Source organism: Macrotis lagotis, chromosome 6 (assembly GCF_037893015.1).
Source record: "Macrotis lagotis isolate mMagLag1 chromosome 6, bilby.v1.9.chrom.fasta, whole genome shotgun sequence".
NCBI lineage: Eukaryota > Metazoa > Chordata > Mammalia > Peramelemorphia > Peramelidae > Macrotis > Macrotis lagotis.
This window is the reverse complement of record NC_133663.1, coordinates 219,819,267-219,843,812: the sequence shown is the minus strand read 5'-3', so window position 1 is coordinate 219,843,812 and position 24,546 is coordinate 219,819,267. Positions and strand designations below refer to the sequence as shown.

The 24,546-nt window shown below is 36.0% G+C and overlaps 1 long non-coding RNA gene across 1 annotated transcript; it reads left to right on the top strand.

Moving 5' to 3' along the window:
- The first annotated feature begins 4,198 nt into the window (after positions 1-4,198).
- On the top strand, positions 4,199-16,860 carry LOC141491413 (uncharacterized). The gene is made up of 5 exons (XR_012469597.1): positions 4,199-4,464; positions 5,062-5,217; positions 9,476-9,604; positions 10,917-11,044; positions 16,444-16,860. It is a non-coding gene; the product is annotated as an uncharacterized LOC141491413 (long non-coding RNA).
- Positions 16,861-24,546: the final 7,686 nt, after the last annotated feature.

Genomic DNA, 24,546 nt, shown 5'->3' with positions numbered 1-24,546 from the left:
TCCATTCTCTATATATTTAGAAATCAGTCTTTAATTAGAAACTAGTTGAGAAATTTATCAGTTTTTTGTGTTCTTTCTAATCTTGGTTGCATTGTTTTATTTGTGTTAGACTTTTTAATTTGATCTAATTAAAATTATCCATTTTGCATTTTATAATTTCTCTAGCTCTGGTTTGATCATAAACTCTTCTTTTCTCCACCAATCAGATAAACTATTCCTTGTTATCCTAACTCTTTATATCTAATCCTGCACTTATTTTGACCTTATCTTGCTATAAAGAGTGAGAGGTTGGACTATGCTTAATTTTTGCCATATTATTTTCCAGTTTTTCCAGTAGTTTTTGTAAAAGCCCAGAAGCTGGAGTGCTTGGGTTTCATCAAACAGTAGATTACTATAATCATTTGCTACTGTTTCTTTTGTACTTAATTATTCCATTGATCTATCACTGTATTTCTTAGACAGTACCAGACAATTGTGTTGACCGCCACTTTATAATGTAATTTAAGACCCAATATGGCTGTCATTTTCCTTTGCATTTTTTCCATTAATTTCCTTAATATTCTTGGGCCTTTGTTCCTCCAGATGAATTTTGTTACAATTTTTTTCTAATTCTATAAAACAATTTTTGTAGTTTGATTGGTATGGCATTGAATAAATAATTTAGTTAGAATTATCATTTTTATTGTATTAGCTATACCCAAACATGAGTAAATGACATTTTTCCAAATAATTGTATCTAACTTTGAAAAATCTTTTATAATTGTGCTCATACAGCTTCTGGGTTTGTCTTGTCTGGTAGATTCCCAAGTTATTGTCTGTAGTTACTTTAAATGGAATTTCTCATTTTATCTCTTGCTACTGGAATTTGTTGGTAATATATAGAAATGTAAGTGATTTATGTGGGTTTGTTTTAATTGCTGCAACATTGTTCAAGATATTTTTTTGATAAATTTATTTTGCCAGCTACATGCAAAGATAAATTTCAACATTCATTTTTTTATTAGTTTTGAGTTCCACATTTTTATCCTTCCTCCCCTTACCTCCCCTTACTTACCTCCCATCTCCCTTTGATAATGAGTAATCTGATAACATGTATAACTATGTTAAACATATTTCCATATCCATTATGCTGTGAAAGAATCAGAAAAAAGAGGAGAAAGCTATGAGATCATTGTCCTGAAAGAAATTATTTCTATGGCTTGATCCACTCATTCTTTAAAATTGGGTTATCTAGTTGCCAATTAATTTTTAGTCTATCTTTCCACAGTCCTTTTTTAACTATGATTTTTATTGCATCGTGATCTGAAAATTTAATAATCCTTTCTGCATTTGATTGTGAGATTTTTATGCATTAATACATGGTCAATTTTTGTATAGGCACCACATATTGCTGAGAAAAAAAAGTTTATTCTTTTCTATCCCCATTCAATTTTCTCCAGAGATCTATCATATTTAACTTTTCTAAAATTCTATTACTGGTATAGTTTTGCTGTAACTCATTTAGATTATTCTTATCTCCATTCTTGCATCAACAAGTGACTCTTGGACATCTTAAAGTGTATATCCCATAGTCTACATGACTCAATGTTTCAGGAATGGAACTCATTTTCTTTCCTCTGAAACACTCCTCACTTCCAAACTTCCCTAATACTATTATAGGTTCCATCATCCTCCTAGTAAACAAGGCTTGAATCCTCAGTGTTATCTTCTCAACTCTTCACTCTCATTTAGTCATAAATGAAATCTTGTCATTTTTACTTTCACAATATTTCTCTTAATCACCTTCTCACCAGCTAACCCAACCTGGTGCCTGCAAGTCTTTATTTAATCTCATGACTAACCCATTTGATTGGTCTACCAGGCTCAAGTCTCCTCCTCATTCCAATCTGAAATATTTTGTGAAATGCACAGAAACAAAGAAAAGAAAATGCAGACAAAAAAAATGAATAGGATTGTTTTGAAAAGTCATGATTGAATTACCTATAGAAATAAAAGTTAAAGCAAAACTTATTTTGACATAGAGATAAGCCCTGGCTTCTTGAAATCTATGCCAGAAGATTGCAGTGTGCTTTAAGAGAAGACATACACTTCTGGTGTCTCTCCTTTTTGAGGACTAGCCTAATCAAGTACAAAAGGACTGATCTCCACAAGATTGGAAACAAGAAAATGAATGATTTGACCATGGCTACCCATTGCTCATCATATAAAATTTTAAGTAATCACACAACCTGCTTGATTCCATTTTTCATTAGGGCAGGGATTTCTCTTCTTCTCCATACTCTTCTTTATGTCATTCAAGAAAGATTTTATTTATTTTGAGTTTTCCAATATTTCCCCTAATCTTGCTTCCCTCCCCCCAACCCCCACAAATGGTAGTCTGTTAGTCTTTGCATTGTTTCCATGGTATACATTGATCTAAGTTGAATGTGATGAGAGGGAAATCACATCCTTAAGGAAGAAAAATAAAGTATAGAGATAGCAAAATTACATAAAAAGATAACAGGGTTTTTTTCTAAGTTCAAGGTAATAGTCTTAGATCTTTGTTTAAATTCCACAATTCCTTCTCTGAATACAGATGGTATTCTCCATCACAGATACCCCAAAATTGTCCCTGATTGTTGCACTTATGAAATGAGCAAGTTCAATAAGGTTGATCATCACCCCCATGTTGCTGTTAGAGTGTACAATGTTTTTCTCTGTTTTGCTCATCTCGCTCAGCATCAGTTCATGCAAATCCCTCCAGGCTTCCCTGAATTCCCATCCCTCCTGGTTTATAATAAAACAATAGTGTTCCATGACATACATATACCAGTTTGTTAAGCCATTCCACAGTTGAAGGACATTTACTTAATCTCCAATTCTTTGCCACCACAAAGAGGGCTGCTATGAATATTTTTGAACAAGTGATATTTTTACCCTTTTTCATAATCTCTTCAGGGTATAGACCCAGTAGTGGTATTGCTGGATCAAAAGGTATACACACTGTTGTTGTCCTTTGAGTGCAATTCCAAATTGCTTTCCAAAAAGGTTGCATGAGTTCATATTCTTCTCCATACTTAACATCCACAAAGGCAATGGGGAAGGGAAAACCCAACAGATCCTAGACATGATCCTAGACAATCAATTTCTAAGAAATTCTATGAGAATTGAAGATGCATACACTTCCACTTTTTAGTATTTGTTATATTTATGACCAACAAATATTTAAATCTTATAAGAACTATAAAAATAAATTTTAAAATGTAAAATTCAAACCCACAAACTAAAAAAAATAAATAGATGCAGACAACCTCAAGAGAAAAGTTCATTTATCATCATTATGTTTTGGGAAAGACATTAAGATCATTGAATAGAAATGTCCATAGTCAAACTTTGCTTTAATAATGATAAACTACATAATCTTCTATCATCTTTAATCACTACAAGGAAGACTGCTTATGAGATTAAATCATTTCATATAATAGATTGGCAATTAAGTTCCAAATTCTGAATACATATTTACTCTGGATTTAAATGGAATATTAGATACTGGTACAACATACCCTGTATTCTAACATTAGCTTTGCCTTTGATTCTTAGGATCTACACAATTTTCCACATAACTCAATCCTCCTGATATTTCAGAAATACTGTTCAGCTGTAACCTGCTTTGCCCAAGCCAGCCTTGGGAACAGGTCTTTGCTGACTGAATCTCCATGCAGACTCCTTATAGCTGACCATTCTGACAATCTAGATGTTTGCTTAGATAGGTGCAGAAGTTGCTCATATTTGTAGATTCAGACAATGGAAACCCTGGAAAATCACTTAATTTTTAATGACTTGGCTTCCTCATCTGTTAAAATAACCCAGGGATATTGTGAAAGTAAGTTAGATACACGTTCTTCAACTTTCTATTAGGTGTGGCAGTTGGTGGGTATGACTGGCCCAACCTCCACAACAATTGATTCCCACAGCAGTTGATGCTGGCTGTGTTTGGGCTGGAATCAGGACTCTATGTGGTCTAGAGGGTGATGCCAATTTTAAGATTGGTTGGCAATAGGTCAGCAGTTGTCACTGCTGCTGGTGGTGAAAAAAGATTGAACCTCTTCTCCACAATGATTTGCCCCTTCAGTGGGAATTCGGTGGCTAATCTGGAAGTGGTTTGACTTGGGAGTAAGGGAGAGGGACTCTGCTAGTTCTGAGACTTAGGATTCTAAACTGTCTCTTAAGGCTCAGGTTCTAAACTGTCTCAATTAGTGTTCAACATGTTGGGAGTGAAGATTTGATTTTTCTGAGTGCCTTTCTGACTCCCTTGGCTGGTTGGCTATCCTGTGTGTGGCAGTTGATTGGCAGTCAGTGAGGATGGCCATGACCTTCTCCACAGGACTGTTTGAATGGATCATGGCTTGGTTACCTGGGAAGATACTGCCAATCTCAGAGCTCTTGTGCATATCTGCCTATTAATAGGAGTTAGTGGTGAAGAAGGTAAGCCTCTTCTCCAAAGTGATTTCTCCCTCTTAATTATGTGGGGTCTGTACTGGAAGCAGATCTTATTAATTATGGGGTTCAGGGTCCTAGGTTGTCTCTATTAAATTCTGAGGAGAGGAAGTATTCAAATTGATATTTGTGATTTATTTGATTTTCTTAGCAATAAGTGACTCCTTTTTTTTCTTACTCAACGTAGCTTGGTGCTTCATATAGACTAATTTGCCTGCCCAATGAGTGGGCAGTTGGTAGGAATGACTGTCCCTTCCTCACAGAAATTTCTATTAACCCAGAACATGACTGGGAAGATATCAAGACCAATATTCTGAGTGATATGACCACATTAAGGTTCTTGTTCTTATCTGTTGGTGATAGTTGGTCAGTGGCTGTTAAAATAGTGGTGAAAAAGTGAGATCTTTCTTCACCATGACTTCTCTCCTCAATGACTGATGATTTTGGGAATTGGGCTAGAACTAGCTTTTGGTTTGGTTTCAGGGTCTTAGGCTTTATCTCCATCTGCTTCTAAGGAAAATGAGAGTCAAAGTGTTGGGAATGAGCTGACTTGCATAGTAATTTATGCTTCTTCCTCTTCCTCAGGTTCTTTTCTTCATTAGAAATTAATTCATATTATAAAAGGGCAATAAATAATTAAAGTGGAAGAGGATACCAATGTAGAAGATTTCATATTTTTCATTATTGCCAGTAAAGGGCAAAAGTCAGATTAATGAAAATTTAAGAAGTAAAATACCTAAGGTAAGAGGTGCCCCTCCGTGTAGGATTCCCCTCGATGTAGAATGCAAACTTTGTGGAGGTCAGCTAATCCTTAACACATTTTTCCTTATGTTCACTTCTGATTCTTTGCTTCCTTCCACCCTCCCTCCTTCCTCCCTTCCCCTCCCTCCCCTTCCCTCCCTCCCTTCTCCCTCTTTCCTTCCTCCTTCCTTTATCCTTCTTTCCCTCTTTCCCTCCTCACTTCATTCCTCCACTCCTCCACTCCCTCTCACACTCCTACTTTCTTTCCTCCTTCTCTTCCTTCCTTCCTTCCTTCCTTCCTTCCCTCCTTTTCATGGAATTCCACTCTTTTTTCTTCTTTTCCACCTACACTTAAAATATCTTCCATGAATAGTGCTTAACTCTTTACCAGAAATATTTGAGTTGCTGACTACCAATTTTGAAGGAAAATAATTTTATTTTCAATCAGAATATTCTCTCTGGGTGGGGGTGAGGGTGAGGCTGAAACTGGCCTTAGGGTTTTCCTCTATTTTTAAACTTTTCACCTATGTTATAATTGAGGAAAATGCAATTTGGAGGAGGCAAAGGATGATGGGATGACTTGTTCAAGGTCATACAGGTAAAAAGAATTGACATTTTCATATGCCATGCATTCAAACTATTTCTTTACAAGCTTTCTACCTGTTATTTCCTAATAATTGTCACAGTTTTTAAACTCTTGGAACAGAATTATTCTTTCTCAGTATGTACCCATATGTAGTGAGGTAGAGATAGGAACATTCCTGCATCACCAACTGCTTTTCAGATATCTCAAATTGGTTGTCCAGGAGGAATTTCAAACTGAACATGTGCAAAAGACAATTATTCCCCCCCCAAAAAAAATTCTCCCTTTTTCCATAACTTATCTACTGCCTATCAGGAATATCTCTTACATTTTCATGCACTGAGATTTACAACTCTGGTGTCTTCCTCATCTCCTTATATTCATACTAAACCACATTAGAAATATGATATAAAATATATTTTTTTTAATTTTCACAACACAGACATCATTCTGGTTCATCATTTCTGTCCTGGATTATTGAAATAACCTTAAAATAATCTGGATTTTTAATTTTAATTGTTTCCTTGTAAAAAGATACTTAATCCATTTTGTACATGTAATATAGCCAGATTCATACCATGTGGTATAAAACTGCAATAAGTATATTCCACAAAACAAAGCTTATAGAATAACTTTTAAATTACCAATATAATATGTTTACTGAATCTATAAGTATCTTGGAATTTAACTAAAGCACTGATCTTAGAAGTTTCAAATCATGGTTTATATAATGGAATATACATTTCAACTTCTTGTAGAAGCATGACAAATAATAATTGCTAAAAGTATAAATTCTTTTTAATATAGCAATACCATTTACTCCAGAAAATGTGAGTACCTTGGGTTAGGTCTGACCATAGGTCTTATAACTCCAAATGCAATACTTTCTCTATAACATTGTATTGAATGCTCTGCCTATATACATAATGTCACTCAATAAATATATCAAATGAAAATCTTCAATTTTGTGTTTATTGATATGAAGAATCACCAGTAGGAGATAAAGTAGTTCTCAAGATTTAATTGGTCTAGATGACTAATATCCTGCCTTATTTTTTTTTTTGCTGCTGTTCTTTTTTTGCAAGGCAATGGGGGATTAAGTGACTTTCCCAAGGTCACACAACTAGGTAATTATTAAATGTCTGAGGCCAAATTTGAACTCAGTTCTCCTGTCTTCTGGGCCAGTGCTCTATCTACTGTGCCACCTAGCTGCCCCGTAATACCTTGCCTTTAGATGTAGTTTCCTGGTCTCCAAAGAAAACTTCTTTTTTGGAGGGGTTATTGTGGTCTTATCTAATGGCAAAGTTTGTTATAGAAGGTATGCCCAGATGCAGAGAGAAAAGAATGTGATTCAAGGCTTAAAGACCAACAAAGTCAATTTTTTAAAAACTAGTAAAATAAAAGCTAAAGCTATTTCCTTATTTTTTAAAAATTGAATTAGCAGAGTAGTTTAAGAATTTGAGTTTAAAAAATAGACTTTTAAATTGTTTTGGAGCTCAGTTTTTCATCCTAAAAATTCTGATTCTAAATTTCTCCAATTTCCCTTAATTATTCATATGCAAATATTATTATAATCATTATTTCTCCTCATCAAATCTCTTCTTTCAGGATTCTTTGTTAATGGTCATACTGCTCTTTCAGGTTTCCTTGAACCTACTGTGAAAGTCTTAGATACTCTGATAATACAATGATTGGAGACAATTCTGAAGGACTCATAATAAAACATGCTTTCTTCCTCCAAAGAGAGAACTGATGAATCTTTTGAATGTAAAGTGAAATCTAATTTTCTCACTCATGAAAAAATGTTTTGTGTGGGTTTGAAAGCATATTTGATATCATATTGCTTGCTTTTTCATGTGGTGGAGTAAGAGCTAGAGGAAAAGCAAATTTGGAACTCAAAATATTAAAATAAATATTAGCAATAAGATATTTTAGAAAAAATTATATTTTACTGGGGGTTTACCTGACACCCAACAATTTGGTAAATATGACAAAAAATGGGACTAGACAACATTGGAAGAGGGGTCATAGACACACTAGTGCATTTTCTATCAATAGTTCTGCTTGTTTTTTACTTCACTTGAGTATACTCAATACCCCCTCAGCTGCCTCTTCCTTCTCACTGAAAGGCAGGAAGGTGTGGTGTGTGAATTGATTGAAATGACTGAAGAAACAAAGGTTTGAGCTTCCAAGCATATTGATTTAATAAGTAACCCATGCCAATTCCATAACAATTTGACACATCTTCCTAAACTTGACACTGGACCATGAATACAGGTAAAGATTTTTATGCATTAAAAGAAAACAATTAACAGATTATATACTAGAGTACATTAGGTAAACTGATTTCTAATTGGAGGAAAGATTAGAAACTTTCCAAATTGGAGAGGGAGAGCAAACAGGTGAAATTCCCAGAAATCAGAAAAGGAGGTATGTTCGACTCCTCACCACATGTCTAAATTCAACCAAATTGAACAAGGGTCACTTTAAAGATATACATATGGGTTGCTTGAGATACATAATTGATGAGAAAACTCCCTGCATCAATCTTGGGATCTGATTGGGTTTCTCGGCAACATAACTTAGTTAAGGTTCTCCTGGCACCAAAAAGAGGTAGTTCAGCTTTCCAGCTACTCAGAATTTTCAAAAAATGCAATCAAGTTTTCTCACAAGTCCCATAATTGAATCAAGTTAGGTCACAAGACTAGACCTATAATAGAAGAGAAAGAGACCTGAACTGGCTCCAAAATTTGAGTCACCAGGTGGGAGTCAGTGTGGTTCACTCAGATCCCAAGATTCCCTCAAGGGAGTACCAATAAACTCCTCCCAAAACCTTTCATTACAGAGGACTCAGAACTCTTCATTTTGTTCCCTCCCCTTTATTCCCTTCACACACACACACACACACACAGTGCACACGTAAGAACATGTACATACTCACACATATACATGTGTGTGTGTGTGCCCTCACATACAGAAATATGTCAACTTCCTTTTATGTATTGATTTCCTTCATTTAAATGGTAAGTTTCTTTAGGGCAGAAATGAATGATTTTTTTCTTTTTCTTATTTGTGTCTTTAGTGCTTCATACAGTGCCTGATATACAATAGGTGCTTAATAAATGCATATTATATGACTGAGGAGCTACAAATTATGGCATTCATTTTGGAAGTTAATTTTGTATTATGCAAACAAAGTGGAAAATGTAACCTTTTTGTCAAGAATTCTGCTACTAGTCACATACACCAAGAGGTCAATGACAGAAGCCTCTATATGTCCTAAAATACTTATAGCAACACTTTTTGTGGTAGTAAATGATTGAAAATAAAGTACATGCCACTGATTGGAGAATAGCAAAACTAGAACAGAACAACTAGGCAGAGCAGTGTACCGAGTCTGGAGTCAGGAAGACCTGTAAAATGGGGGAAATCATAGCATTTATATCAAATGGTTATTGTGAAAATCAACAATCATAAAGTACTTAGCACAGTGTCTGGTTATATGAATGTTAACTGCTATTATTATTATTGCATGAATGGAATAGAATATTTCTGTGCTGTGCTATAGGATATAATGTATGTGATAAATGTGTGTGTTTGAAAACTTACATGAACATCGACCATACAATAAATATTGCATAATTAAATAAAACAAATCTGACAATCTTATTAAAGCCGTAGCCTGAAAGGTGTTAAATTGTAGAAGCCATCCAGGTGCTGCTGTCCAGGATCAGGTTCTATTATATGGAAACTACAAACAAAATCCACTCTCCCACAGTTCAGATCAGCAGATCATCAAAAAAGGTGATAATTTTTAAATGATGCAGACATGTTGATTTTAAATTTTTGCTGTTAATTTTGAGATTTGAATATGTTAATGACCTGAGCCCAAGTTGGCTCTCCCCCCCCAACAAAAGACACTCTTACATCTGGTCCATGCTTCCTAGTGCCACCACCTCAAACTCATGGTGATGTGACATTCTGTGCTTTCCCCTCCTCTCTTTCCTTTTTCCCACACTCCCTGCTTGACTTCACCATCCCATTTCCAGTGAGTATCCAGAGAATTGAGTATGTTGCTCCTACTATATAATTTCATAAATTATCAATTCATTCCCCCCAAACCATTGTAGAGTTCTAAAATCCACAGATGAGGAAAATGCTTTTATTTTTAATACAATTTTTCAATGTATGAATTGCTTTTGATTTTATTCTCCTTTTTGGGATTGGTTCTATGTGATGAGAAGGGAAGGAAGACACTTAGGCAACATAAAAATGAATGATAACATTTTAAAATGCAAAAAAAAATTACCTCCTGACTCCAAAGTCCAAGCCATCAACTATGCCATGAATGGGCAAGAACAAATGGGAATGAAACTTAGGGGAATGCCAGCCTGGGATATAGAACAAAATGGACCTCAGACTTCTGACAGATGTGAAATACCTGGAAGAAATTCTGAAACACTGGTCCCTTGGACTTTGACAGTACCTTGGATGAGTAGGCACCTCCCACAGGTGACTGACAGCTCCTACATTCACACAGAGCAATAATGGATTTATTTTTAAAAAAGCCTGCACCTCTTTGCTCTTTGTAACCTTTATGCTTTTGACAATAAATCTTTATTAAGTTACTGTATATGTATATGAGGCGAAGTGACTGGAGAGACAAATACAAAAATCAAACAGTCTCTGTCCTCAAAATGTTTCTCTTCTATGAAGGGAAGGGTACTTCTCTACCAAATAATAAATGCAAAACAAAGGTAATTTCCAGAGAGAATGTTAAAAAATGTGAGGATCAAAAATCCTTGTGTTGGAAGTTGCACTTGAGCTGGGCTTTTCAGGAAGCTCGGGTTGAAGTGAAGAGTGAGTGAATGCTCCAGAACCCTTGTGTTGATTGAGAGAAAAAGGATATAACAACTTGTACAAGGTAGGGATAGAAGGTTAGGAGGTTAGTTTGACTGGAAAGTACACAGAAGTGATTCAAAAGGTAGACAGAATCCATGTTAAATTTGTATTTTTTTATCCTGGAGTCAATAGGGAGCTATTAAGGATTAGTTTAGTACTGGCTGACCTGGTTTCACCTTTCTTTTTTTATGAATATCAACTAATCTGTATGGAGGATTGACAAGAAGGGGGAAAAAAAGACTGGAGTCAAGGAGGCTAGGCAATAGGCTAGTCCAAATGAGAGATGATGAGGACCTGGACCAGAGCAGAAGCAGAGATTGAAAGGTGATCACAGAATGTCTGGTGAGTCCATTTCAAGTGGCTTTCTAGTGTCCACATGAGCAAACTAATCAAAGAGGCCTGGTTTATAAAAGAAAGATGCTACTCTTTGTTTGAAGGAAAATGTATATATGAAGGAAAATGGTATAAAAGAAAATCACTCACATGTTCTTGTAAAAGTAGTGGCCAAGTATTCTATATAAAGATGATTAACATGGAGACCAGACTATGACCAGGAGAGTGTGAATGGATAGTCCTTGCAAAGAGTGATACTCCTTAAATCTATAAAAATTATCATCAATGCCAAGGAAATATATTCATCTTTAATCTATTGCCTGAAAAGTAAAAAAAAAATTCTGACTTGCAAGCAATTTTGAAAGCATAATTCAATCCAGACTCTCCTGGAATCCTTCCTGCTTTAGTAACACACTCTAATGTGTTGACAGTAAAGTGTGCTCCTGGACTTCTCTGAGTTGCTAGTCCCTCCAGTTGGCCCAGAGTTTCTGATGGCAAAACAAAACAAAAAATCCTTACTTAAAAGGAACAGTAGGGGTGGCTAGGTGGCATAGTGAATAGAGCACCAGCCCTGGAATCAGGAGTACCTGAGTTCAAATCCAGCCTCAGACACTTAATAATTACCTAGCTGTGTGGCCTTGGGCAAGCCACTTAACCCCATTTGCCTTGCAAAAGCCTAAAAAAACCCAACTATTTTTTTTCTAGTTTTTTTTTAACAGTCTAGTTTTTTCAAGTCCTTCTCAATGACAGAGTTAAAATAAATATATAGAACCATTCCTTCTTTTGTATATTTGTATATATTTTAAATGGGCATTTTTAGTATTCATTTCCTAATATGGTGACATTCACATTGATTGGATTCCCTGTGAAGGAAAGAGGCTCCCCAGAGTGATAAAAGAATTGAGAAGCCACAGCAACCATGTCAGACTGAATCCTAAGGTTTCTAGGTAAGAAACTAGATAATAGCCGGCACCAATACCTCATCTTCTGGATGAAAGGAGGTCCTAGGTCTTGAAGTGGGAGAGGAAAAAAAAGAGAGGGAAGGACAAACAGAGACAGACAGAAATACACAGACATAAATAGAGATTAAGCATAGATGATATGCTTAGAAAAACTAGGGCATAGATATGATTAGGGAGGGACCCATATGGTCTATTGACCCAAGGAAAAACTCAGTTAAACAAGGACCAGGAGTATCAAGCCAGGCTATGGAGAGCGTGTAGTGTTAACTGGGGAAGCAGGAGACCTTTATTAAAATCTTGTCTCATTATCTGAAAAAAAAATGCTAATTTCTTTGAATTTTGTTTTCTTTATTTATAAAATGGGAAGGATTAACACCAGTATTTTTCCACCTCAAAGATCCTGGGAGGCAAGCAAATTGTAATCCTTAAAATGCATAGTGTAATGCAAAGACAGGTAAATTTAGGAGTCATGGGAACTGGATTCTAAACTTCTCTCTGCCACTTAGTACTTAGTTTGCACTAATATGATAGTAAGGTTTGCAAAATGCACCATATGTTATCTCAAATGATCCTCACAGAAATCCTGGAAGGAAAGTTACATCCCCACTTGGGGTTAAGAAAATTGAAACTTAGATTAGGTGACTTGCCACTTTCAAACCATTGATAATTGTTTGGGACTGGATTTAGTCTCAAGTCTTTTTGACACTAGTCGCTACATCACGTTGCATACTATCTGCCCACATATAGCTTTCCATTTAAGGTGAGCTTTCAATCTTATCTATATTGTTTAACAAAGTCAGAATAATTTGGGTACTAAGATAATGGGGACCTAACATTATCATTACAGAGATCTAAAGATCTCTTTGGTAAGGATATAAGAAGCAAGTCTATTTTCTACTACCCATTCCTAATGAAAACCACTGAAGATTGAAGGATAATACTGGCATGACAAAACCAGTGGCTTTAGAACCACAGCACCTGTATGCAGATTTTTTTTTGCCATATACATATTTCAAGTACTGTTGGGCAAGTCATTTAACCTCTCAACCCCAGCATCCTCATTTGTAAAATAAGGATTTCCAACAGATGCATTTTCACTTGAGTTGTTGCAGACATTTCCCAATATGGCATCCTTGAAACCAGAAAGAATATAACATGTCCACAAAATCATAAGCTATGTCCAAATAAATTATGTAGTCAAATATGCTGACCCCCAAAGACCAAGATGGAGACCCAAATTTGATAATTTGGAGAGCTTTAATTTAATTTAATTTCCCAGGGACTGCCTGGGGATGAAAGTACCCAAATCAGACAGTACCTGAGTGTTCAGGGGATAGGGTTTTTGTAGTGTTTGGAGGTGGGGGATTACTGAGAACAAGCAGGATACTGAATTCAGGCAGCAGTTAGACATATTTTCTGTCATATATATGTAAACATATGGTTCAGTACAGATAGGGGGTTAGACAGAGTGGGAAAGGGTAGGAGTCTTTGTGTTATGTCTGCACATGTTTCCTGAGACGAGGGAGTCATATATTCACAGGCTTTCCACAGGTTTGAAGGAGTGAAATTTACTATCTTATGGTTCCAGCCACATCTAGGGAAGGGGGAGGCAGTCCTTGGAGGAAGCAGGAATTTTACAGATACAGCAAGATAATTAGGCTAACAAGGGTGCTTTGTAAATCTTAGACAAATTTATGGTGTATCTCTGACCCCCAGATTCAAGTATTTGGGTCCTGTCAGATTATTTTCAGACCCAAAGGCATCTAGCCAAAGTTATATATCTGAGGACTTTCTTGGGGCCCAGAAAGGTGTATATACAGGGATTATACGAATATTGATATTGTACTTCAAATAGAAAAGAAAAGAAACTTATTAACAAGCTAAAGATAAGTGCTCAGTCTTAGAGCTGAATCATTTTCTTTGGTACAGATTGAATTTTTATAGCTTTTTAGACTTGCACAGTCAAACATTGGCATTCTTTAGTTCAAAGGAAATGGGAGAAGAGAACCTCAGCAAAAGGAGTTGCTAAAGGTAAGGATATATTTCTCTGGAAAATATTTTCTATAGTTATTCTTATCGGAATTCCCTATGGCTATCAGGAAATGTGTAAGATTGTAGAGACCTCTTTTTAGTACATAATTTGTTGTCACTATTAAAGGAAATAAACTACATACCACACAGTTCTTTTTCTTTCTCTGTAATTACTTTATTTAGAGAAAAGATGCTTCCCTGAAATTTCATTCACAGTGTTCATGTACATCTACCTCTTTCACTTATAATGCTAGTCTTGTAATCATCAGTGCTATATAAGATCATCATCATCAGACTAAGAAACTTGCAAATCGTCTTAAAGTTTTAAGTGTTTCTATTTTCCATTTGTTCCTTTTATTTTGCCACTCAGTCTTATAGATGATAAGGACAATGCTGTTTTTATTTTAGTAGAATCTTTTTTAAGGTTTTTGCAAGGCAATGATTAAATGGCTTGCCCAAGGCCACACAGCTAGGTAATTATTAAGTGTCTGAGGCTAGATTTGAACTCAGGTACTCCTGACTCTGGGGCCAGTGCTCTATCCACTGTGCCACCCAGCTGCCCCCCAGAAGAATCTTAAGAACCCTTTTGTCACTTGATTTTTGTCTTAGAAGTACTGAAAGTGACCTTAAGAATAATTTTAAGCTATTAAAACAATTTTTCATGTAAAAGGTTGCATCAATTTGAGAATTTTAAAACAAATACTAAAATATACTCAAAGTCCTAAGATTTGGTGATTTGTATGAAACACTTCTGAGGATGTTCAAATAGGTCTTCTGGAACAGATCCAACTTTAGCTTCAACATTTTTTTAGTCCTATTCCTTGGTTTTGATTATGTGTTTTGGCACCTCACTGATAGGGGATGAAGCAAGAAGCAAATATAAATATATCATTTTCTGATAATTCTTTATTTGGCATTTTGTCATTATTTTAACTGACACAATAAAACATACCATAAACTATTAATACAATCACAGCTACTCTGACCTTTCAATGTGTTCTTTAGCTTTTGGGAAATATTTTGAAGCTAACTGTATGTATCCCACAGTCAAAGAGAAATAGTTTGCTCTTGTTTTTCCTCAAGGTAAAGTTTATTACTCTATTAATAAATTTAAGCTTTTATATTTTTTATCATTCTCTTTTGAGGTTATATTTTAGCCTTAGTAAAAGATCACCTGGATAGAGAGAATATGAGACCATTAAGGACAAAATCATTGCATATGTATACAACTATTAAGCTAGTGAGCAAGGAGATGGATGGCGAGCTTTTTATAATTCTCTTCATCAGAAATTTGAGTCATAAAATGTATTCAAATTCAAAACTGTATGAATATAAGCCATGGAGTCTATGATCTCTGTAACCTCATCCTAGTAGGTTCAGAGATGCCTTTACAGTTTGCCTGCCATGGTCATAGAAATTTGCTATGAAAGGAGGGACAAGGTTGTAGTGCAACATCAAGACCAAGCCTGGAATCACAGACCACCTCCTCCTTTGTTCAACAGGATCAAATTTCCTCAGTTCTTTTTGATTTGAGTTAAAAGTCAAAAAAATACTTTTTGGACAGCCAATCATGCAACAGCTTTCCTTTGAATAAAAATTATTTCATTGCTAGGATCATGTCTTAACAAGTGGGAAATATTTTGTGCTCAGAAAGAAAATAATACAGTGGGGAAACTAAGTCAAGATGATCCTGCAATTACTTTTCAAGATCATCTTTTCAAGTTTCCATTCACTTGTAACATTTGGAGATAGTATTCCCTTTGAATATCTCTTGGAATTTTTCTTGAATGATGAAGTACTGGCTTAACAATAACAGAGAAAGTTACATTACTATTTAAGTTCTACTGCTTATAGCTTGGAGTGGGTTACAAGTGACTCTTGGTGTTTTCATGATGATTATTAGCCCTCTGAGAGACAGCTTAGGAGGTACATGGTAATGAAATTCTGTTCCTAATTTTCACATGTTAGTGCTTACCAACTGTTGAGGAAGCTGGTATGGGAGCAGGATAACCAAGAGAGTCTGTGAGGAAAGGCCAAATTGACAATTAGCCCATCTTAAAGACATTTAAGGATATAAAGGATAGTCACATTTTGTTGTCAGATAGCACTAATATTGATGATGATCTGGGGCACCTCACTGATACGGAATGAAGTAAAGTCCATTTAAACTGAAGAGACACAGCAGAACATCTTCAATAATCCTGTTTCCCATAAGTCAGACTAAAGAAAGAATGATTCTGGAAGTCAAATGAGAAACATCCCCTCAGTTTAATAAACATAATTATGCAGTTCATGCCTGTAATCATTTCTTGGTTGGTGTGGTCCTCTTCAATACCAAAGGGCTAATAGAAGTGATGTTTTCCTGACTGTGGGACTGTGAGTTGAAATAATATTATTGTTTAATTTTGTTTTCAGATGAGATAGAGAATGGTAAAGAAATTTGCCCAAGTGGAAAAAAGGACCCAAACCTGGAAAATAAGATTCAGAATGCTCAATTCATAGATGAGGAAACAGTGCAACAAAGGCTTCATTTCCAATCATGATTGCCATTTGAGGATGAGGGAAACTTAAAGAACTTAAAAGAGACATACTCAAGGAGTAAATATAACACAACAAGCCAAGAAAGCTGGGATACATAGACTGACTTCCCTAAGTCCACATGGCTACCAGATGACAGATCTGAATTCTTCTCCTGGACCAGTGATTTTTCCCAACACCTTATTCTGAAACCCATGAAACTTTAAAGGATCATCAATAAGTGAAGAACACCAGATAAAATTCTTAAGAGTTGTAATGGAAGCCTAATTAAAAGAATTTTAAAAAATCTTCTTACCCATGGGAGGCACCTTTGGTTTTATTCTCGGCCAAAAATTTGCTTGAGAAGACTAGTCAATAAGCTTTTATGAAACACTGACTCTGTGACAAGCATTGTGGTAAATTACTGGGTTTAAAAGAAAAGCAAAAAACATTGAAACTGCCCACAAGAAGTTCTGTTCCAATGAGGGAGCCAACATGCACCTAGAAATGATATAGCAAATGGATGACATGTAATCTCAGAGGAAAGACAGCCTTAGTGACACAGTAAATATGGAGTGGGAGGGGGGAAGACTGGAAAAGGTATCTTACAGAAGGTAAGATTTGAGCTGAGACTTGAAGAAAGAGTCTTAAAACCAGGAAAGAAATGATTGGAGAATGGAAAGGGGACCATTCTAGGCAAGAGTATAGTCACTGAAAAAGTAGAGTCAGGAGATTACATAACATGTGGAAGGGACAGCAAGAAGGTAGGTGTAGTTGATTTGTAAAGGATGTGTAAAGGGAAAGAAAGTTTAAGACTGGAAAGATAGGAAAAGAGCAAGATTATGAAGGATTTTAAAGGTTTAGTAACTAAGTAGTGGGGTACCATTGTCTGACCTGCAGATTTGGAAAATCATTTTGTCAGTTGGGTGTAGGATGGGTTGAAAAGAGGAGAGAGTTAAGACAGGTGGATTAATCAGAAAGCTGTCACAATAGTCCTTGAGTGAGGTAGTCTGAGGATGCCCATGGGAGTGGAATTGTGGGTGTGAAGAAAATGAGATGTGAGATTGAAAAAAATGAGAAAAAGTTGATCACAGATTAGTTATAAAGAATGAATGGAATAGAAGACTCAGGAATGACATAATTTTAAACCTGGGTGACAGTAGTACCCTGGTGGTAGTACCCTGAGAAAAGTAAAACAAAGTCAAAATTCAGGGATGACTCTTGAGGCAAAGGGTGCTAATGAGTTGTGCTTTGGACATGTTGAGTCTAAAAGATAGTTGGTGATTAAAAATGAGTTGGGTCAAGGTACTAGAAATGGATCACTATTCATAATCATTTGCATAAAGATGACAACCAGTTCTCTGGTTACAAAGGCCATCACCAAGCAAAGTACTATAGAGCAGAGATTCTTTTTTTGTTTTGAATTATAAAGATTTTATTTATTTTGAGTTTTACAATTTTTCCTCTAATCTTACTTCCCTCCTCCCCCCCCCCCCACAGAAGGCAATTTGCCAATTGTTTCTATGGTATACATTGACCCAAATTGAATGTGATGAGAGAGAAATCATATCCTTAAAGAAGAAACACAAAGTATGAGATAGTGAGATCAAACAATAAGATTTGTTTTTTCTAAATTAAAGGTAATAGTCCTTGGTCTTTGTTCAAACTCCATAGTTCTTTCTCTGGATACAGATGGTATTCTCCATCACAGACAACACTAAATTGTCCCTGATTTTTGCACTGATGGAATGAGCGAGTCCATCAAAGTTGATCATCACCCCCATGTTACGGTGTACAATATTTCTCTGGTTCTGCTCATCACACTCAGCATCAGTTCATGCAAATCCCTCCAGGCTTCCCTGAATTCCTATCCCTCCCGGTTTCTAATAGAACAATAGTGTTCCATGACATTCATATACCACAGTTTGCTAAGCCATTCCCCAATTGAGGGACATTTCCTTGAGTTCCAATTCTTTACCACCACAAACAGGGCTGCTATGAATATTTTTGTACAAGTGATGTTTTTACCCTTTTCCATCATCTCTTCAGGGTATAGACACAGTGATGGTATTGCTGGATCAAAAGGTATGCACATTTTTGTTGCCCTTTGGGCATAGTTACAAATTTAGTGCAAAGATTCTTAAGAAGAGAGGAAAAGGCACTCATGTTGGGGGGGGGGTCAGGTGGGGAAAAAGAATTTTGAAGAATCAGGAGAAAAACTGGAGAGAGGAAAGCAGTTAATATAGTTGGTGTAGGCCCCTCCTAAAAAGATGTCTGAGAATTGAACAATCAGAAGAAGGGAGCAAAGGAGAAGAGGGATCCTAAAGCATAGAAAGAAGGCAGGGGAAGAGAGGTCCCTAGGGAGAGAAAGTTGTTAGAACTTGTACTCAAGAAAGAAGAAAAGAAGGCCCGGGATAGAGCTTGTCCTGGGAGAGATACATTGTTAGAAAATGTGACCTGGATTTAGAAGTAGGTTAAGGAGACAAAGGTAGTGTTTTGAAGGCAGGAAGGAGGAAAACCCATAGAAAAATGTATATCTAGGGGCAACTAGGTGGCATACTGGCCCTGGAGTCAGGGAAACCTGAGTTCAAATGTGACCTCAGACACTTAATAATTGCTTAGCTGTGTGAACTTGGACAAGTCACTTAACCCCACTGCCTTAAATAAATAAAATGCATATCTAAAAAAGAGGATTGTTCTATCAATGCCAAAAGTTGCAGGAAGGGTGAGAGAGAATAAACAAAGATGATTATATTTTAGAATCACAAATGGTCTTTGGTTTTAGTGAATGAGGTTGGAAAGCTGCCTGTACTTGGTTTAGTATCCAGTGAAAAGAAGTGGAGGAATACAACGGTAGATGTCTTTATCTAGTAGTTTAACTGAGAATGGGAGGAAGTATGCAGGGATGCTAGAAGCATTTTCTAATGAGACAGTTAAAGCATAGTTTGATGCAGTCAGGAAGTAGGATTAGGAAGGAGGAAGCAACTGATGAAGCAGTGAGGCAGCAGAGAGATTGAAGACTAGAGAGAGAGAGAGCAGGGATGCCCTAGATTCCCATCTAAATGTTTGAGAAGACAGGAAGAGATGGGATCAAAAATGTAAAAGGGCTTCTAGTCAAGAAGTTTATAACCAGGTCAAGAGTTGAAAGGGTAAGAGTTTGGGATTAGGGAAGGGGACTGGAGGAGGGGATATCAAAAGAATTGGAATAGCCACTGAGGTAAAAATGAGAAAGTAAATAAATCAGGGATGTATAAAATTGTTTGCCTTGTTGAATGAGATCATGTCCCCAAATTGTAGTGGTCAGAACCAGTCGATAGGATCTTTGTTCAATAATGTGAATAGTAGAGAAGGACACAGAGGGCTGTTTGAATCCAAGGCTGGGGTTTGGCAAAGCATGATCTGATATCACTATAGAACAAGCAGGGATTGGAATGTAAGAGGATACTTTTTAACTGGTCACCAGCTGATACTATCTGATTTGTAAAGCTGACCAAAAAAAGAATATAGCAATTCTTTGAGGGGCTATAGAAGGCCAAGCACACTAATTTGATGTAGAGTTCCAAACTGAACCAATCATTCTTGAAAGTGATTTGGTGGGCGGCTAGGTGGCGTAGCGGATAAAGACCGGCCCTGGAGTCAGGAGTACCTGGGTTCAAATCCGGTCTCAGACACTTAATAATTACCTAGCCTTGTGGCCTTGGGCAAGCCACTGAACCCTGTTTGCCTTGCAAAAAAACCTAAAAAAAAGTGATTTGGTATGAGATATATATATATATATATATATATATATATATATATATATATACACCCTTTACTATCATCTCTGGACAGATGATTTCCAGATCTTTATCTATTGACGAAGACATATACAGATAGTCATAAACACAGAGACAGCCATAAATAGAGATGATACAGATAGAGTTATGTTCAGCATTCTGATCTTATCTCCATTCTTTCATCAACAAGTGATTCTTGCACATCTTAAAAGTGAATATCCCATAGGTGTATGGATAATTTCCATCTCATCATGTCAGAAGGGGATCTCTTTTTTTAACCCCTGAAACCCGCCCCTCTTCCAAATTTCCCTAAGACTAATATTGTTACTGCCATCTTCCCAATTACCCATATAAAATCTTGTCATTTTTTCTTTCACAATATTTCTCTTAATTCAACTTCTCATCAGTCGACCCCATCTTGAGCCTGCAGACCTTTATTATCTCATGCCTTGTTTTACTATAATATTTCAATGATTGGTCTCCCATGTTCAAGTCTCTTCTAGATGCTAATCTGCCCTATCCACAGCTGTTAAAAGTTTGAGGAGGGGATAGTGGAGAGCAAGAAAAAGGGATAGGACAAGGAGTAAGAAACATTCTTATAAAAAAGAAAAGAGATGTCACTGAAATATTTTGTGAAATATAGAGAAGCTAAGAGGAGGGAATTCAGAATAAAAGAATGAACAGAATTGCTTTTCAAAGATCCTGGAATTGAATTAAATGAAAGTAAAAGCAAGTTTAAAGAGATTCTATGTTTTAGTTACCATCTTCATATGTTCTAAAAACATATAAAAGTAAAAAAGAGCCACCTCAGACATGCCAAAGAGAGGGCATGTGGGAGTAATTCAGAACTCTCTAGAAAGGGAGATGGGGCAGGCACCATGTTGGCAGTCATCGGGGCTGAATGACCACGCGTTTCATGTAGGAGGCAAGGGTCTTTATATTATCTGTTTGGTTGTCAGTATCTATCTGGTTGAGAAATGTTCAGAACTGGTCTTTAAACTTTAGTGAAAAATGACATAGGGTTCTCAGGCCATGTTATTTTTTTGTTTGATTGTCTCTGTATGGTTTTGGTACATTCAAATAATTAAGTTTTAGTACCAACATGGCCTAGTGTTTGCAGGGTGCTGTATGCTTTCACCTCATTTGTTTGATTGACTATTGGCATAGTCAGAGGATTAAACATTAGAAGAGAGTTACTGGGATGCTCTTGATGTCTCAGTTGGTTAAAGTCACCGAAACAATGCTCAGTCCAGAGATACAGACAGGCCTGTTATTGTAGTCTGATATTTACAATCTTCCATCTAACTAGAGCCATTAACTGGAGGAAAATTTGGCTCATTGGTTAGTGTCTCCTTATGCAGGTGTGCTCATTGGAACCTGCTAAATTCAATAACAGTCCACCTATGGAAAAGAATGCTCAGAAGTCCACTCCGTCATATAATCTGCAAAGAGCTCCATTTCTTTGCTGATCCATGTTCTAGAGTTTGATAGTACTAATAGTAGAATGTCAGTACTCTAACCACAGGGTTAGGATTTTATGGGGTTGTAGCTGTAGCAGTCCCACACTCAATTTTCTGTATTTTCTCATTTTTCCAAGGTAATGATAGAAGAGCTGTTATTACCCTGACCATGGCTTTTGCTTGTGGGATTTCATGTGTAAGGACAATTTTGTATACAAATGCAAATGAGATTTCAGCCTGGTTGGTTGTCCTCTGCAGGATAATCAGTCTCAGGTGACTTTCAGGTCAACTTGCTAATAACAGTTCTGATGTAGAATTAGACCTGCCTAAGTGGATCATTGTTTGGGATTCCCTTGGCATTGATAAAGAATATGTCTTCAGGATGATAGGACAAGTACTTGGCTGTGGGCTCTTGTTTGCTGCATGGCCAAGATACTGGATAGTTGAAGTGAAAGATTAGTCCAGCCCTGGAATGCTGGCCCCACCTATTTCCCTAATAGTAATATCTTATTATTCCAGGAAGCTGAAAAATAGGTTTTTCTTTATTTTTTGCAGAAAACTTTTTATCTGGAGGCAATCCAGAGTTTCTAATCAAGAAAAAATAGAGGGAGTAAATTCATACTAGGAATGATGCTCCACTTGTTTCCCTAGTAAAGCTATCTTATTATTCTCTGCAACTGAAAAGAGTCTTGGTTTCATTTTATCAAGAAAGTTTCCAGCTTATCCAGAGCTTCTAATGAAGAAGAAACAGAGGGAGTAAAGAGATTAGTTCAGCCCTGGAAGGATATTCCACTTGGCTTCCCTAACAGTGTCACCTTTAATATTCTGTGCAACTGAAAAAATCTTTGCTTCATCTTTTTGAGAAAGCTTCTTGGCTCCAGCTTATCCAGAGTTTCAAATGAAGACACTGAGGGAGTAAGGCCAGGTAAACACTGCCCCTCTGGTGTGTGGTTAGGAAAGGTAGCTGTAGACTTGAATCCAGTGGGAAAGATATTGAATAACAATGATTCCTTTATTTTTTGCCACCATTTTCAGGAGGCTTTATCATCTTTTCTGAAGTTACAAAAGTTTTTTTTTATAAGCAAGACATCTTTATCCTCATTTCACAAAGAAGAAAATAACTATCTTTTTATTTTAAATTTTATTTAAAAGGTAGTTTAAAAAAGCAAAGGTGGTTTGCAACATTTGCAAGTTTATGCATTCCTTGATTTTTCTACCACCCTCCCTTCCCTACCCCTTTTCCAGGGCAGCAACAATGTGGTAAAAGTTGTACACGTACAATCATGTTTTACATATTTCCATATTAACTATGTTGTGAAAAAGGAATTAGAACAAAAGGAGAAAAATCATTAAAAAATAAAAAAACAAAGTTTTAAAAAATGGGGCTTTCCTCTGCATGCAAACGATATGATTTTTTTCCTCTGGATGTGGATGGCATTTTCTGTAACAAATATCTTAGGATTGCCCTCAATCACTGAACTGCTGAGAAGCATCCATCATAATTGATCTTACAATGTTGTTGTTAATATGTTCAATATTCTTCTGTAATGCTCACTTCATTCAGCATCTTTTCAGGCTTTACCGAAGTCTACCCCCCTCATGATTTCTTACAGACTAGTACTCCATAACATTCATATTCCTTAATTTGTTCAGTCATTTCCCAAATGATGGATATCCTCTCAAATTTCCAATTATTCTCCACTACAAAAAGATCTGCTATAAACATTTTTGTTCATGTGGATGTTTTCACCTTTTTAAGGATCTCTTTAGGATATAGAATTGATAGTGGCATTGCTGGGTCAAAGGGTAATGCAGTTTTATTGCCCTTTGAGCATAGTTCCAAATTACTCTCAAGAAAAGTTGAAACAGTTCTTAACTCGACCAACAATGCATTAAGTGTCCCAATTTTCCAACATTCTCTAACATTAATCATTTTCCTTTTTTGTCCTATTGGCCTATCTTATAGGTGTGAGGTGGTACCTCAGAGTTTTTTTTTTAATTAGTATTTCTCTAATAATGATTTGGAGCATTTTTATATGACTAAAAATAGCTTTAACATCTGAAAACTACCTGTTCATATTCTTGGATTATTTAATATTTGGAGAATTACTTGTAATCCTGTAACTTTGATTCAGTTCTCTATATTTTAGAAATGAGTCCTTTATCAAAAATACTGAAAATTGATTCCCATTTTCTGCATTCCTTCTTATCTTGCTTTCATTGGTTTAATTTATGCAAAAATTTCTTAATATATTTGAAATAATCCATTTTGTGATTTATAATGTTCATAAACATGTGTTTATTCATAAAATTCTCCCCTCTCCATAGGTGCAACAATATGCCTTGTTCTTTTAATTTATCTATAGTGTCACCCTTTATGTCTAAATTTTATATTCATTTTGAACTTATTTTGTTATATGGTGTGAGAAAGGGGGTCTATGCCTAGATTTTGCCCATATTATTTTCCTCTTCCCAGCAGTTAAATAGTGAATTCTTATTCCAGAAGCTAGTGTCTTTGGGTTTTTTGTCATTTATTTTATTTCCTTTGTACCTGATCTAATCCAATGATCTGCTTAATATAGTTTTAGATCTGGTACAGCTAGGTCACCTTCTTTTGAATTTTTTTTCATTAATTTCCTTGATATTCTTGATCTAGATAAATTTTGTTACTCTTTTTTTGTAATTCTGTAAAATAGTTTTTGGTAGTTTGATTGGTATGGCATTGACTAAGTAATTTAATTTGAGTAGAATTGTAATTTTATTGT